This window comes from Notothenia coriiceps, unplaced genomic scaffold (assembly GCF_000735185.1).
Source record: "Notothenia coriiceps isolate Sejong01 unplaced genomic scaffold, NC01 NC01_scaffold00026424, whole genome shotgun sequence".
Classification (NCBI taxonomy): Eukaryota; Metazoa; Chordata; class Actinopteri; order Perciformes; family Nototheniidae; genus Notothenia; species Notothenia coriiceps.
Window position 1 is genome coordinate 726,804 of NW_011359125.1, and position 6,280 is coordinate 733,083.

The following is a 6,280-nucleotide window of genomic DNA, read 5'->3' on the forward strand; positions in this document are numbered from 1 at the left end:
GCACATAAAAATAATTGCGCCATCAAAAGATGAGGACGTGTTCGTCAATAGAAAGAAAGTACATTCCATCAACACGCAGATTGTTTTTGATGCAACTTTTAACATTCTTGATGTTGTTGCAAAGTGGCCTGGATCTACCCATGATTCGCTTATTTTAATGGAGACCGGTCTGAGGCAGCTTTTTGAGAGGCACCATGTACCAGTTGGGTGTCACTTGCGTTTAACCTTGTCTTCACTTTCATTCATCATGATAGGGGGACTTGAACGGCGGTATGGGCTGTTATTGAAAGTGTTTAAGTGCTGGAAATATGCTCATTGGATAATAGTTTGCAGGGTGCTTTTAATTGCCTCCTTGATTTAATGATATTTACATATTTTTATTGTTTGCTCTCTCTCTTTAACTTGCATATACAACGTCATTATTGTGGTCTGCACAAACTTGTCATCATGCGTGTATTCTGCTAACTGCACTGTCCATAACTATTTGATAGGAATACATTTCTAGCCTAGGCTATTTCCTTGTTTTTCGGTGATTTAGTGGGCTCGTTTGTGGGATGTTGCGGATGAGTTTCACCGAGACCGCCTGCTCTGAACAACCAATCACCGTACTGACCGCTTCTAAACTCATGCACGAGAATCAACGTAATCCATAGCAACGGCGCGTCACTCTTAGTTCACTTTTAGTGATTTATCCTTAGCATGAGTAGGTCTCAGCGGCTTTGTGAATAACTTTTAAGAAAAAACTCCTAAGTAAAATGTTATACCGCGAGTTAGGAGCACTCCTAGCGGTAAGATAAAATGCTTTGTGAATACGGCCCTTGATGTATAACCTCAGACTTTCTAATTAATGTATTCCTTACCTTTTTTTGCTGCCAATTAAATATAATAATTTACTTTAACCACTGTTAGTGTGATATCGGTATTTCAAAGATAAATATGGTGTGAATGTTGTGTTTGACATGGTTAGATCAGATCCAAAGTCACCTTTTTAATCACTGAAGTCTCACTTGAAAACAAACTAACTGATTGAGGCAGTGATATCCAGCAACTTCCATTTCCTTCAAGGTAAAATTACAAATTAAATATGGAGGTTTTTAAGAGTGTTACAATACATGCAGTTCTCTGTAAACAATGATGTTACTAACAAGAACTCAACTGCATTTATTTATATTGTTAACTCTTGTCTCCTGGGTCTTTTTTAATGACTGGGGCTGCAAAGAGAGGGCAGTTTCTCTTTGTATGTTGCCTGATTAGCGGAAACTGCACGGCGTGTGAGTTTCGGTGAATACATGTCATTATTGGTAGTTTTATTTTGGCCAGTAGCCTACATGCATTTTTCAGGCCTCTCTTAATTTCTTGGGATAGTTAGTCCTAGTTTTTTGTCTGACTCACTCACAGCGTCACACTTACTGCAATGATGGACCATGTGATCACGGGCGTAACTCAGACAGAACATAGGGTGCTCGGAATGTATTACTTACTCAGTCCAGCTGTTTAGGAACTAAAAACGTGTGAGTTTTCAATTTCAAGGTTAGACATAAACCTGCTTTATGAAACAGGCCTGCATTGAATCAAGATGCTCTGATTAGATTATATAATTCATTTATGGTTGATGTACCTTGTTCACGTAACATTTCCAACATGGAAGAAGAAAAGAACAGAGAAATTGATTTGTAGAGTTTTTTTATTCCACCAGAACCCATGTCAAACATGTAACTGAGATGCTCACTGTTGCAGTTAAAGTGGTACCTACCCCAATATATGTCTGTTAAACTATTTATATAAATATTTATATCTGCAAATTTTGCTGACCCCATTATATGCATAATATGTTCAAATCTTCCTCATGATGAAGGTCAGCTTATCTTTTAGTTATGGTTGTGGCAGTTTCTTGCTGTCCATATTGAAAGAGAAATCAATTCAACAGAAAGCAAGTGAAGGAACTCTGACATATGTATGCATAAACATGAAGACACTTTGTTTGAAGTCCGAAAAGCAAATAGTACATTTATAAAGCATATAAGACCTGTGTTAATGTCTTCTCCCAATCATAAAGCCAACATTATAGTGTTGAGACTCTGTAGGTTAACACAAAGTCATTTTTTATTTGGAGAAACATTTCTCAGTTATAGTAAATAGTTATACAGTATGTGTGATGATTGGATTCCTTTTGTGAAACAGTAGGGGCTAAGCTATGGGCTTAGATTTGTCTCATTATAATTTGTGTGAACATAAAAAAAAAAGAAATTGTGTGTAAATATGTGATTTGTAAATGTAAAACACCATCCAAAAATGCATTTAAAAGATTTGCAAACTCACAAATACATTTGCAAATGTAAAACGGATCTGTAAATATGCTAAATATTTTCACAAATAAAAAAAGATCTTTGAATATCTCTTTAACATTTACAACTTTTGATCGGGCATTTGTGAATCCATTTTGTATTTGTCGACCAAAAATGCGCTAGTGGATCTCAAATCTCTGCTTGCGGATCTCAAATCTCTGCTCGCGGATCTCAAATCTCTGCTCGTGGATCTCAAATCTCTGCTCGTGGATCTCAAATCTCTGCTCATGGATCGTCTTTTTACACACACAGAGTTTTGAGACAAACTTTCCGCCGGTCTTGGCTAAAATCTACTCGTGTCACTCGGTTATTTTCGGAAACAACGTGATGGCCTGCTGATGACGACATTTGCGCATGGTTTTCAAAGTAAGAGCATGATGGTTTGTTTAATGCACTGTTTTTTTAATGAACAGCGGAACATTAGATGCATTCTTTATCACCATCATCATCATGTTATAGTGATAGTTAGTTTGTGTTAGTTTATTGGTTCAATACAGCATATATCGAGCACATTCGTATGCATTGATGTTGAAGTACAGCAGCCGCGGCGTTATGGGTGGGCCTACTGGGCCTAGGCCCACCCACTCTGTCACTGGGCCCACCCATTCATTGATCAAAAATTACTGTGAGAAAATATAGTTTACCAACATTTTTATTTTTGATTATCAAAATAAAATAAGAGCAAACATGTGTTTCCCTTTTAAAAAAAACGTATACAATTAAAAGCAACATAATTAACGTAATCAGGCCACGGACCGAACTCATAGTCGAAGCGCGGGAACAAACACATCGTAGAACGTCTCGCGGCCGCACACAGACGAAGGAGGAAAGTGGACTGGACAGACGCAAAAAATATACCGCACTCACTAACAATGTCACAACAATCGATGTTCAGGTTTTTTAACACTAGAACCGCCAACGGGTAAATTTTACCCGCAGCTGTTTTTTGATTGTATGTAACCTTTTTTCAATAACATATTAAAGTCTCCCAGTCCGTGACTTTTCCTGAAAGTGTGTTATGTAGCACCCTCTGTTGTTAACATTTGTCAATATGAAGTCAGATTTAAACAAACCGCCAAAAAAATGCCATTTATACCTATATCTGCCAGCGGGTAATATTTACCTCATAGAAAATGCAGCGTAAACATGACGTGTTGCTATAGATACGCCTTTTGTCTACTGTGGTTCCTTATAGATAGTGTTACAAGCTGACTCTGCTTGTAACACAAGGACAATAGTTCCACACCGGAGTTGCCCAAAACAATCATTTATTATACCTAACAGTGTCTACAATGAAACGTCCTCGAGAATCTGAGTGGGTACCAGAGCGGGGGGCAACTCGCTTAATAGTCACCGTCGGTAGTCCCATAGAAGATGTTCTCCCCCAGAACCATTCCTTTACGCAGCGGAGTGCCACTCGCCAAAACAACCGCTTGCGTAGTAAGAAGGTTGAGAACAGAGGTCTGTCTCGGTACGTCTCTTCGCCCATAACTTGTGTGTCGAGTACTACTGCAGACGCGCAGTTGAATCGCTCACTCTCGTATGTTGTGCTCACGACGCCTATAATAGATGTGGACCGGGTCGCCGGAATTGCTTCGTGGGACAAAGAAAGAATAATTCTGAACAGTATGAACAGTCAATTGCCGCATTTGGGATTGGTTTGATAATTGTTGCCACGGAGACAGAGGATAAGGCCGTCAAAGAGGGAAAACTATGCGAAACGACTACTAGCACAAACCTGGTACACGCGGTATCAGATTCCGACCTTCCAAGTATAGGACGACTGCCACTACACGTCAGGTGTACAATAGGAGCGCCGAAATTAGGTAACGTCCTTATGTTCGTAAAGTTCGATTCAGACACCAGGCTTCTTTGACTCAGTCAAATAAAAGCGTACGAAACCATAGTGCGCTTTCAGTAAGGCTCACCTGTTTCCATCCGGTAAATGAAGTGTACATAAATTCGCGTCTAATAGCTCGTTGAAGGTACACTTTCGTACATTCGGAGGTTCGCGGGAATGGTAGGTGTCTACCGGTCCCCCGTGAACTCTCCAGAAGGTGGTTGACTTCAGCGAAACAATGCAAGTATGAACGTTACTCAACTTAGCACTGGACCTTTCTTCCAAACCGGACCAACAACAACCGTCGTCCCTCAACAAATGTCTGTCCGTGACCAAAAGTCCGCGGGTTGCTGCCGACCAAAACCAGTGCGTACAATCCCCCGGACGATCGTCATACTTTTCTCCTACCCTCTCAAGGACCTGGTGGCGTCGGTTCGCGGACGCCTCATAGCATACCAAGGGTTTGCCGCAGAGATAACTTCGCCAGGCCGTCCGGGGTCCATTTCAACCTCTTTTGGTTGTTTGTTACTTCTGGAACATACTCGCTTTGGGCTCTTGGCGTGAAAATCTTGGACCCTAGGTCACGACCGGAACAACCCGAAATCAACGAAGAGAAAAGTCCGTTTTACACGCCCTGGGATTCGACGACACCAACGCAGAACCCAGTCCTATGTCTTAAATACAGTGGAGGTAGCCCGGTCTAACCTTCTCCAAGGTGTGCAAACACGGTACGTATTTAGACCATTCGGCGGATAAAGAGGAGCAGCAACTAAAGCCCTTCCCGCTTCGTCCACAATCGTTCCCACACGGCACCATAAAATCTACTAAATCCACACATGTCACTGTGTACCCAGTCCCGTAGGATGTCGCCCCGTAAGGTCCGGCGGACAAAACTAGTGGACCAGACCCGTTTGAGCAGCGTGACACCTGAACCCGTTACCCCACGACGTCAAACGCTTTCCGGTGGTCACTGTATGACCCATTCCAGCAACCAGTCACCATCACCCGCAGGTCATTTCGGTTTTCAGCCTTCGGCAACTCTCAGGCAGCGCCGATGATTCGGTTCCTTCGCTCAAACCAGCAAAAGACCCTGGTAGCCATCCAATAAGTGGGCAACAAAGACACTTTTGAAGAGGAGCAACAACCGAGGGAACTGACGTGACTATTCAGGGTTTCTAAGTTCAAATTGACCAGTCAAGTCGACAGTCTTTCCGAAAGTTCCTGCAATTCCTGCGAAGATTAACCGCGAGGTCACGCGGACTCTTCGGCGGCGCGCAGAACTCCTTGGAAAAGTAGAATTTCACCTACGGCATCGGCCCACGCGTTCCACGGCACAATCAATGTCCGTCCTACGGAGACCATAGCCTCCGAGGCGGCCAGTCGGAATAAGAGTGGACGTTCAAATCTTGAGGATGGTCAATGTTCGATGAGCTAACATCTCTTTTCCTCCGCCGTAGCCGTAACGTAGACCCGGTAACGGTGTAAAGCTGTCACATATTATATCCTCACCAATATCCGCGTTTATCACTATATCGTGTCTAGTTGTTAGGGACTGAAAGATGTCAGGAAACGTCTTGCGGTTTGCCGCGCCGTCACCAATTAGCGCTACCAGGCGAGCAAAGATGTCGGCAAGGTAACCTGAGGCTGTAGAGTTTCCAAGCGCTTTTAGACTACCGACTACGAAACAGCTCTCGTCGGAATTTCCCCCAAAAGACAAGAACGAAAGTTGGTAGAAAAAGGGCCGCAAAGAGGGACGAGAGAATTACGAAGATCCTATTGTTAATCGTCGCCGCCCATTCGAAACAAAAGTACATAATAGACATTCATATGTCGAGACAATAACCAACATACAAAGTCACAGAACCCTGTGAGAAAAATAGCCCCCCCCCCCCACACTGTTGGGACACCAACAGCGTGTCCACCACTACGACATTGTACCACACAAATGAAATTAGTCGTCACTACCCTGCGGTGGACACCTCGGAAACTAACGCGTCCTATATTTCTTGATCTCCCCGACGTTCTTCGTCCGACGAGCGAGAGAGTGTCCGACCCGGGACGACGCCCGTCGTCCTGTGGCGAGAAGACACACAAA

The 6,280-nt window shown here is 43.0% G+C and overlaps 1 protein-coding gene across 1 annotated transcript in view; it reads left to right on the forward strand.

Moving 5' to 3' along the window:
- atrnl1b (attractin-like 1b) overlaps window positions 1-6,280 on the forward strand; it is a 93,339-nt gene that overhangs the window by 29,644 nt on the left and 57,415 nt on the right. The gene's annotated exons all lie outside the window — the stretch shown is intronic.